The following is an 11,069-nucleotide window of genomic DNA, read 5'->3' as shown; positions in this document are numbered from 1 at the left end:
ACAACAGAAAAGCCGGCCTGGAGTGGTGGCTCAGCAGTTACTGCTTTGCTGGAGGACCTGGGTTCAATTGCCGGCACCCACATGGTGGCTCACAGCCATCTGTAACTCCAGTTCAAGAGGATCTGATGCCCTCTTCTGGCCTCCCTGAATAGTGCATGCATGTGTGCAGACACATATGCAAAGAAAACACACACATAAAATCATAATCATTAAAATGGTTTTTTTAAACAGAAAAGAAATATGCTAGTGTTAGTTTACTTTGTGCTGGGTGTTGAGTCCAGGGCCTCATTGGCGCTAAGTAACCGTGCCACACTGTGTGCAGAGTTCCCTGCACCGAATCTTTATTTTGAGACACAGTTGGCGCTGGTGTGAGAAGGTCACACAAAAGGAGCTGGGCAGCGGGCAGGAGTGCAAGCTCTGGACTGTTCTTTGTCCTCACTTTATTCTGAAATAAAATGTTTATTAAAAGAAAAAATGGGTAGCTGTGCGTTTGTGTACACACATATTTATACTTGAGTACATCTAGACCTCTGGGGTCCTTAAGGAATTCCCTGACTTTAGATCGCCAAGTTTGAGGTCAGCCTGGTCTACATGGTGAGTTCTGGGCCAGCCAGAGTTACCAGATGAGACCGAGTCTCAAAAAAAAAAAAAAAAAAAGGTCCTTTGTGGCTGGAGAGATGGCTCAGTGGTTAAGAAACTTTTTCCAGAGGTCAGAGGTTCAATTCCCAGGCCCCACAGGGCAGCTCACAACTGTGTAACTCCAGTTCCGGGAGATCTGGCGCCCTCCCATGGACATACATGTTGTTGATTTTTATTCTTTGCTCTTACTCTTTGGGGGCCCACCACCCAGCGCCCAAATAAATCACACACAGAGGCCTTAGCTTGGTTTGTTTCTAACCTGCTTTTCTTAAATTATCCCCTCTACCTTTTGTCTCTGGGCCTTTTCCTTTTCTTCTGTGTATCTTACTTTTACTCTGTGGCTGGGTGGCTGGCTGGGTGGCTGGGTGGCTGGCTGGGTGGCTGGGTGGCTGAGTGGCTGGCTGGGTGGCTGGCTGGGTGGCTGGCTGGGTGGCTGGCTGGGTGGCTGGCTGGGTGGCTGGGTGGCTGGCTGGGTGGCTGGCTGGGTGGCTGGCTGGGTGGCTGGCTGGGTGGCTGGGTGGCTGGCTGGGTGGCTGGCTGGGTGGCTGGCTGGGTGGCTGGCTGGGTGGCTGGGTGGCTGGCTGAGTGGGTGGCTGGGTGGCTGAGTGGCTGGCTGGGTGGCTGGCTGAGTGGGTGGCTGGGTCCTTCTTTTCTGGATCCCTGGTCTCTTGCTCCTTCCTCTTTCCCAGATTTCTCTTAGTCTTTCTGCTCGCCAGCCCCGCCTCTCTTTGCTCCTGCCTCACCATTGGCCGTTCAGCTCTTTATTAGACCATCAGGTGTTTTAGACAGGCAAAGAATCACAGCTTCACAGAGTTAAACAAATGCAACACATCTTTGCATCATTAAAACAAATGTTCCGCGGGCCGTTGGTGGCGCACGTTGGGAGGTAGATGCCCGCATCTCAGCGAGTGAGTTGGAGAGCAGGCAGGCTGAGGACAACCCTGGTCCACACACAGGATCCTTCTGGATGCTTCATCATCCAGTTGGAATATCTCCACCGTATGCTTCCGGTCTGAGGCCAGACGCCAACCCCGGGCCTGTCTCCAGCTCCGGGAAGAGGTCTTGGTGAGTCTGCGACAGTGACAATGGTGGCTGCCAAGGGCATGAGGATGCTGGAATTCATCCTGGCTTTCAGATGCCACCCGGAGAGAGTCCGGAGAATGCCGGTCATCTGTTCCTTAATTTCTGAGGGGCGGAGCAAGAGGAAATGAGTAGGCACTGGAGGATTCAGGCCAGAGTGGGCAAGGTGCAGGCTTGAAAGCAGAGGGAGACTTCGGGATGGTGCTGGGTCCCCTTGTGTGGAGGTCTGGGAGGCAGGACCAGGCTGACCATCTGGAGTGCTCAACAGGCAGGGTGTAGATTGATCTTGGCTCCCTGGGGCTCATATGCCTTGTACGTGTGTGAAATTTCCATAACATGCAGTGTTACAAAATAAAAAAAAGAAATGGTCCAGGAGCCCAGCTGCCCCCACCTCCATGCGCACAGGAGGTGTAGTGATGCATGTCCTCTGACATGGGGGTAGTGTTGCCACCTGCTGGCAGGAAGAGGGCATTGCCAGCACAAAAGAGAACTAGCCTTGGCACCCAGAGAGGTTACTAGTACCACGCTCAGTTCTAGGGGCTGCACAGAGGGAAGGGAAGCCAGCCCCCTCAGAACAAGATCTCTTTTTCTTTTTTCTGCTCTCCTTCTCCCTCTCTTTTCCCTCCCTGTCTCTCAGACAGGGTCTCACTATGTAGCTTTGGCTGTCCTGGAACACTCTGTTATAGACCAGGCTGGCCTTGAACTCATAAGGATCCTCAAGCCTCTGCCTTCCAAATGCTTCTGCTCCTTCCTCTTCTTCTTCCTCTCTTCCTTCATTGTTCCCTTTTAAAAAAAAAGAAAAGAAAACAGGTTCTCACCATGTAACCCACGCTGGCCTCAGTCTCCTGAGTATTGGAATTACAGACACCCACTACCATGCCAACCGTCAAAGTAATACCCTCCCTCTCCCAGTTCCTCCGAGTCCTGAGATGGGATCTCCTACCCTCCTTCCCTCCCTCCCTCTCCCAGTTCCTCCGAGTCCTGAGATGGGATCTCCCACCCTCCTTCCCTCCCTCCCTCTCCCAGTTCCTCCGCGTCCTGAGATCTCAGTGTGCAGCTTCGGCTGACCTGAAACTCATTCCTCCATTTCCCAAGTCCTAGGATCACAGGCCTTTGCCTTTGCCATGGAGCCTGGCCAGAGCCAACTCTTACCCTTGACTTTACATTGAACCCCCTCTGCTAGCCTAGCAAATCCTATGGACCCTTGAAACAAGGGCCAAATACACAGGAAGCCAGGTGTGGTGGTGGTGCACTCCTGTGGAAGGCTGAGACCCCCGGACTGCAAGTTTAGGGCCAGCCCAAGCTATTGAGTGAGACCCTACCTCAGAATTAAAAAGTCAGTCATAGAACCGTGAGGTGGCTCTCAGGGTTAGGACCCATGTGGGGGGAGGACGGAACAGACTCCCAAAACACTTCACTGACCACCGAGTGCACACACCATCACATATATACACATACACAAATTAATAAGTCCACGGCGGTACATGTCTCTAATCCCAGCACTCAAAGGCAGGGGCGGGCGGGTCTCTCTGCGTTCCCGGCTGCCTAAGGTTACATAGTGAGACCCTGTCTCAAAAACAACTGCAAACAAAAACAAAACAGACCCCAAGATAAACGTAAAAGGAGAAGTCTATTGTATGCTTTAGCCTTTTGGCTAAGGTCAGGTGTAAAGTAACAGGTAAAAATATATAACTGGGTGACAGAGGGCTTGCTTAATACAGGAGAGGCTGTGGGTTCAAGGCCCAGAACAAAAAGAAAAATGCATGGGATTACACATCCAAGCAATTACAGTGAACGAATATTCAAATACATGATGAAAATCAGTGTGGTATAGCAGCAGTAGGCGTGTCTTATTGATACACCGCTCACCAGGGAAGCCTCCGGTCTACTAGTGATGAGTCAGACGTGGCGACGCTTGGCAGGTGGGCGGGCAGGAGGATCATTGGGAGTTCCGGCAATCCCTCTGCTACATAGTGAGTGCCGGACCAGCCTGGACTACATGAGATCCTAGTTCAAAAACAGCATCTCCCCAACACTCAGGAGGCAGAGGCAGGCAGATCTCTATAAGTTTGGGGCCAACCTGGTCTACATGGTCTATTGAAGACCAATCAGGGCGACATAGTGCGACTGTTTCAAAAAAGTAAATTAAATAAATAAAAATAGCGATGAGCTGGGGCTAGAGAGATGGCTCAGAGGTTAAAAGCACTGACTGCTCTTCCAGGGGTCCTGAGTTTAATTCCCAGCAAACACAGGTAGCTCACAACCATCTGTAATGAGATCTGGTGCCCTCTTCTGGTGTGCAGTCAGAACACTGCATGTGATAAATAAATAAATCTTTTAAAAAATTGCGATGAGCATTAGTGACATTTTGAGAATTTGAAACATATATAGCGTCTATTGCTCTTTTAAAATTTTAAGGAAATAACTCCCTGAGTTGCCCAGGCTAATCGCAACTCCACTCTTAGGTCGAGCTATCCTCCTGGCTCAGCCTCTAGAGGACCTGAGACTACAGGCATATGCCTTTGCCCCCAGCTTAGGATGTCTGTTGCCTACACAACTGTAAGTGTTGCTAAAATACAAAGAAAAAAAAAAACAAAGTGTTGCTAAAGACAGGAAATGTTCCATGCCTGTGAACCGTGGTAAAATAAAAGTGCGTGGCCGTCCTCCGGATTGCCAGACTGCAGGCCCAGGCCCTTAGGCAGCTAGAACGGCTGTATTTCACATCATCTGGCTGCCCCACACTGGCCATTTATCCCATACATACTGGTACAGGGACAACTGATCTTGACGATAAGGTCCCTGCCCCTACCAACCATTCAGCACAGGAGGCACACAGAAACATGGAATGATTCTACAAGCCGAACATGCAGGGAAAGAGATTCGACTGGATATACTATGTGCTATGTAACAATGTTTGGGGCATAATTAACTACAATTCTTATAACTGAAGGTTTTCTTGCAATCCCATTTGCTTTAAAGCTAGGGATTTGGCTAGTTTAGCCCATGTTCAGGTCCTCTTTTATAAGATAGATGACAGACAGACAGGCAGACAGACAGACACACACACACACACACAGAGAGGCACAAAAACCATTCTCTGGAATATTTTGAAGGGCCCCAGAACAGTTTTTTAATCTTTTTCCCCACCCATATTAAAGATCTAAGCTGGGTGTAGTGGCCCGTAACCCCAGCATTGGGAGGTGGAGGCAGGAGAACCAAGAGTTCAAAACCAGCCTGAGCTACAAGAGACCCCGTCTCAAGAAACAGAGAGGTGGGGTCGCTTATTCACAGAGGTATTGCTGACCATGTGGAGACGTAAAACAACCTGAGTGTCCCTCAGGACAGATGGAGAAAATGTGGTCTCACTACACAGGGGCAGGAGGGCAAGGCAGGAAGTAATCCCTGAGATTCAAGGCCAGCCTGGGCAACACACTAAGACTTTATCTTAAAACCAAACAAACAAAGGAAAGCTCCCATAAACAAAACGTGATCTTGTCCTGCTTTATAATATTATTTGGCCACAAAAAGATGTGAGATTCAAGCCGGGCGTTGGTGGCGCACACCTTTAATCCCAGCACTCGGGAGGCAGAGGCAGGCGGATCTCTGTGAGTTCAAGACCAGCCTGGACTACCAAGCGAGTTCCAGGACAGCCTCCAAAGCCACAGAGAAACCCTGTCTCGAGAAAAACCAAAAAAAAAAAAAAAAAAAAAAAAAAAGATGTGAGATTCTGGCATGTCCCATGACAGGGGTGAGCCTGGTAGACCTGGCTCGGTGAAGAAAGCCAGGTGTCAAGGGGCAAAGGTCACAGAAAGTCATGTGGGGGAGGGGTGATGGAGAGCTGTTGCTTAAGGCCCATAAAACGTTGGGGGTGATGAAAGTCTTTTGGAAATAGATAGTGGTGATCGTTGCCCAACACTGACCGACATTGCACGAAAGGCTGCTGCTTCGTGTGCTAAAGAATTGGTACATTAAAAACTGGCTGGACGTGTTGGTGTGTACATGTAACCCCAGCGCTTCCTCGGTCATTGTCACCAACCAGTTTGAGGCCAGCCCAGGATACATGCAACCCCATCTCAAAATAAACAAGTCAAATAGTGGCAAGTTATATGATTATATATTCTTTTTTTAAGATTTATTTATTTATTATGTATACAGAATTCTGTCTGTATGTTTCCACGCATGCTGGAAGAGGGCACCAGATCTCAGTATAGATGGTTGTGAGCCACCATGTGGTAGCTGGGAATTGAACTCAGGACCTCTGGAAGAGCAGTCAAGGCCCTTAACCTCTGAGCCACCTCACCAGCCCTGATTATATATTCTTTGTTTGTTTGGTTTTGGTTTTTAGAGATGGGGCTCTGTGTAATAGTCCTGGCTGGCCTGGAACTCACTCTGTAGACCAGGCTGGCCTGGAACACACAGAGATCTGCCTGCCTCTGCCTCCTGAGTGCTGGGATTAAAAACATGCATGAGTCATCTCATCTAACATATTCTATTTGTATATTTATTTTATATGTATGAGTATTTTGCATATACCTGTGTATGTATGTATGTATGTATGTATGTATACCTATGTATGTATGTATGTATGTATGTATACCTGTGTATGTATGTATGTATGTATGTATGTATACCTGTGTATGTATGTATGTATGTATGTATGTATGTATACCTGTGTATGTATGTATGTATGTATGTATGTATGTATGTATGTATGTATACCTGTCACCCACAGAGGTCAGAAGAGGGCATTGGATCCCCTGGAACTAGATTACCAAGTGGGTGTGGTTGTGAATTACCATGTGGGTGCTGGGAACTAAACTCAGGTCCTCTGCAAGAGCAAATGCTCTTAACCTCTGAGGCACAGCCCCAGCCCCTTACCCTCCATCTTGATGCTGGCTGTTCACTGCCAAAGTTCTAGCAGAGAAGGGAGCCCCACCCCCACCCCTTCAGAACTTCACACTGAACCCCTGCAGCGCTCCAGACACCATCCCTTTGACTTGTCTACTAGAAATCTAATGTTCCTGACCCCAGAAAACTTACTGCCTCCTGCTAAACCTGCTCTCTTGAATTGGGCATGTTGACACACCCCTGTAATCCTAGCACTGTAATCCCTGAAGTCTGGAACCTTCTCTCTTCATGCATCCCTTACTTATACCCACAAGTGATCCTTGTAAATCTCATCCGCTCTGCCCCCTGAACACAGCCCCGCACATTCCTCTTTGAATAATCAGGGTGGGGGTGGTGTTTGCAGGCTTGGCTCTGAGCAGGGTGGATCTCTAAAATCCTGCCCACCAAGCATGCACAGGACAGAGGGGAGGGGTTAGAGCTTCCTCCATACCTAAAACCGTTCTTCTGCTACTGACTACATCTTACGACAGTCTTACCTGGAAAAATGAGACCCTGACTGGAGAAGCAACATTCCCCTTTGGTGGCTTGGCTAGTTTTTAGTTTGGCCAGCTCTGGTTGACCCACAGGTAGAGGAACATTGAGCTACCGTCAATGGGTAGGCCTGGGAGGACCAGAGTCTTCGTACAGGCACGTGGGCTGGTACTCAGCAAGATGGGAGCAATAGCCTTAAGTGAAAGGTGGAGATAAGGGTAGCATCAGGTGCTGAGAGTGGGGTTTGACACCCTGACCTCCCATCAGCCACTGGGTGCTGCTGCTCCTTGAAGACCAGCCCCCTTCCCCCCCAGTTCCAGAAACACAATGGCCAGGTCTGGCCGAGTCACAGTCTCCTCTGGGGATGCTGGAGGAGGGGAGAGGGTAGGAGAAGGGGCCCTGTAGGTCCTGTTTCCTCTTCCTGAGGTAAGACACATGGGTAGAGGGAAAGAGACAGCTGCTTCAAGCCCTAATGAGGGCAGAGCCTTCGTCCTGCTCACCTTCAAATGGGGAAGTGGGACAGGTGGTCAGGGTGGCTTCTCCCAGGAACGCAAGGAAAGTCCCTCTCTGTTCTAGTTTCAAGAACCACGTATGTGACTGTTATGTCAGAATCGACCTCAGAAAATCACTCAGAGCTCCTCCAACTTAGAGGCCCTGAGATGTCACACACAGACTCACACACACACACTCCTCACAACCACTCTCATACTCACACAATTGCACGCACACACAAAACACTCACGCAAACACACACACACACACACAATCTCACACTCACATACATAATCCTGCTCTCGTGTGCACACACACACACACACACACACACACACACATACACACACACACACACCCTGCTGCATTGGAGGCCGAGACTGTTGAGTCTCTTCTGGGGATGACATTTGTAAGAAAGTGGGAATGGAAGCAAGCTGGCCTCCTTCGGGGCAGCTAGCCTGAGCGACAGGGCTCCTCTGGGTCTGCACCTGCAGCTCTCAAGCTGGTGACGGGGCGGCATGACATGGGCCACGGGCACGCTGGACGTAGAGCAATCGACAGCTGTCTGCGGGCTCAGGACAGCCACAGAGAAGCACCTCAGGGTCAAGTCCTCTGAGTGCCTCCATGGCAAGAAGAGGGTGGGGCCTGACACACTGAGTCCCCAACACAGGGACGGAGAGCCAGATCGCTGAGAACTGCGGAAGTAGCCTCGAGCCTGTGGCTTCTCCTACCATGCTATTCTGGAACCACGGGGCCTGCAGAGAGGCAGAGCCTCAGAAGCCCTGGGCCTTAGTTCCTGGCTGTTGGGTGGAGGCCTCACTCATGGCTTAGCATCACCCAGCAAGCTGGGAACCAGGATCCTCGGTTGACTAAGCATCGGTGAGCCTGAAAGGGGGAGATCTGGCTTCAAGCTCAAATCTCAGCAGATTAAAGCCACACCGAGGCACATCTCAGCAATTTTCCCTACGAAGAGAGTTGTTGGCCTGCTGTTTCCCAAGACAACCAAGCAACCTCCCGATCCAAAGAGCTGCTCCCTCAAGGTATTGCTTGAGGCGCTTGCACCCCTGTAACACAGGAAAGGGGCAGCCAGCATTGGGAATACCTGCGGTCTGGTGTTGGGAGTTCAAGGCCAGCCTGGGCTATGCAAGAGACCGTCTCAAACAAGCAAACAGAAAACACAAGCAACCTTGATCCACAGATATCTTAGGCTCTCAGATCTTCCCTGTCTCCCTCCACCACCACGACCACCCGCTACCCCAACATGCCCTAAGGATTAAATGGCCACGATCTGAACACAGGGAACATTCCAGGCCCCTGCCCTAACTAGTGCCAAGGCAGAACACTGGTCACAAAACTATTCACATCAGAAAACAAAAAGAAAAACAAAACAGAAACCTAAGAGGATTCAATGGCAATTCTTAGCCAGGGTTAATGTGTGGCAAGGAACCTTCAGGGGGGGGGGTTAGGGGACTTTTGGACAACTCAAAGTGACTGGGAAAGACAGCAGCTGCTCTTGGGCTCTTCGAGCAAGCTCCATAAATAGGTTTGCTGACACTACAAAAATTGCTTTAGTAATTTTTTTCATTATAGAAGAATATTTGCTCATTTTCTAAGTAACTAAACTTTGGAAACAACCCAAGTGTCCCAAATCAACTGCATGCATGTCATTTGTCTTAATTAGGGTTTCTATTGCTGTGAAGAGACACCAGGACCACGGCACCTTACAAGGAAAACATTTAATTGAGGTGGCTCGTTTACAGTTTCAGAGGTTCAGTGCAATATCATCATAAGTGGGGAGCGTCGTTGTGTGCAGGAAGACGTGGTGCTGGCTACATCTTGATGTGCAGGCCACAGGAAGTTGTCACTCTGGGTGGTATCCTGAGCATAGGAAACCTCAAAGTCCACCCCTACAGTGACATCCTCCAACAAGGCCATACTGACTCCAACAAAACCACACCTCCTAGTAATGGCACTCCTTATGGGACCATGAGGACCAATTACATTCAAACTACCACAAGCCTCTCCTGGGCTCTCTTCACCGCGCCTACCACCAACTTCTCGGCATGACCCTTTCAATCCCAGGCCTTCAACTGCTACCGAGGCTGCACCATTGGCCTCTCCTGGCCTCTCACAGTGCCAAATCTCTGCTGCTCTCCGTGAGCCCTCACGCCTTCAAAAACCAGTACCACCTGGGTGACAGGACACTACCAAGTTTGGTTGCCAGCTCAAGAAACAACCTAGGCCACACCTAGAACAGTTTCTGCATGCTGACCCTGAGGAACACCTTCCAGAAGATTTTACCTTTTTAATCACCACTAGTTTCTCAGCTCCAGCCAACCAGTGTCAACTGTCCCAGCCAGGTAAAATAATATCACAAACACTAAATCAAATAAGGTAGAGAGCTAAGCTTGCCTTTAAGAAGTAAATAAGAAAGTGTTTTACCTTAGTGGTTCCGGCCTCTTGTTAATCACGGCTGAGTCCTCAGGCCCAGCTGAACCAGACACCACAGATCACACAAAGGGCCCGTTGGCATCTTTGCTTCCCTCTGAGACATCACAGGCCTCCATCACCTACACGGTTCTCTACATTCTTGTCTCCCAGGTTCCCACGGCACAGCTCACTGAGCTCTCAGTGCTCAATGGTTTTTCTAGCCCGAAGTCCTTCCGGAATTCTCCCCAAAACAACGCGGTCAGGCCCGTTGCAGCAATATCCCGCCATCCCGGTACTCATTTCTGTCCTAGCTAGGGTTACTATTGCTGTAGAGAAACGCCGTGACCAAAGCAACTTGGGAAGGAAAGGGTTTATTCCGTTTACATTACCAGGTAACAGGTCATCACCGAGGGAAGTCAGGACAGGAACTCAGACGGGGCAGGAACCTGGAGGCGGGCGCTGATGCAGAGGCCGCGGAGGAACAAGGCTTGCTTGCCTCCCTTGGCTCTCTCGGCCTCTTTCTTATAGAACCCAGGACCATCCACCCCGGGATGGCACCGCCCACAGTGGACTGGACCCGCCCCCCCCCATCAATCACTAATTAAGAAAATGCACTACAGGCTTGCCTACAGCTCAGTCTTGGGGAGGCATTTTCTGATTGGAGTTCCCTTCTGTCAGATGACTCAAGCCTGTGTGAACTTGACATAAAATTAGCCAGCACACTAGCTAAGTAAATAGATAAATTAATAATAAAAAATTTTTTTAAATTGAAAAGAAAGGGTTCCATGATGCAAATCTGTAATCTTAGCACCTGGGCGAAGGACGAGACACTCAAGGTCAGGTCATCTTTAAAGCCAGTTAGAGCGACATAAGACCCAGTCCTATATATATATTATATATATAGGGAGAAATCAAAAGTGTCCTCCCTGCCTGACTATTGAGGAAGACCACGCAGACAGGGCCACGCGTTCCTCACAAAGGCAAGCAGAGCTCTTTACCTCGTGACCCAGCAAGTCCATGCCCAGGCACAGGCCAAGAGAACTGAAAAC

This window comes from Mesocricetus auratus, unplaced genomic scaffold (genome assembly GCF_017639785.1).
Source record: "Mesocricetus auratus isolate SY011 unplaced genomic scaffold, BCM_Maur_2.0 Super-Scaffold_100042, whole genome shotgun sequence".
NCBI lineage: Eukaryota > Metazoa > Chordata > Mammalia > Rodentia > Cricetidae > Mesocricetus > Mesocricetus auratus.
Note: the sequence above shows the minus strand (reverse complement) of the source record.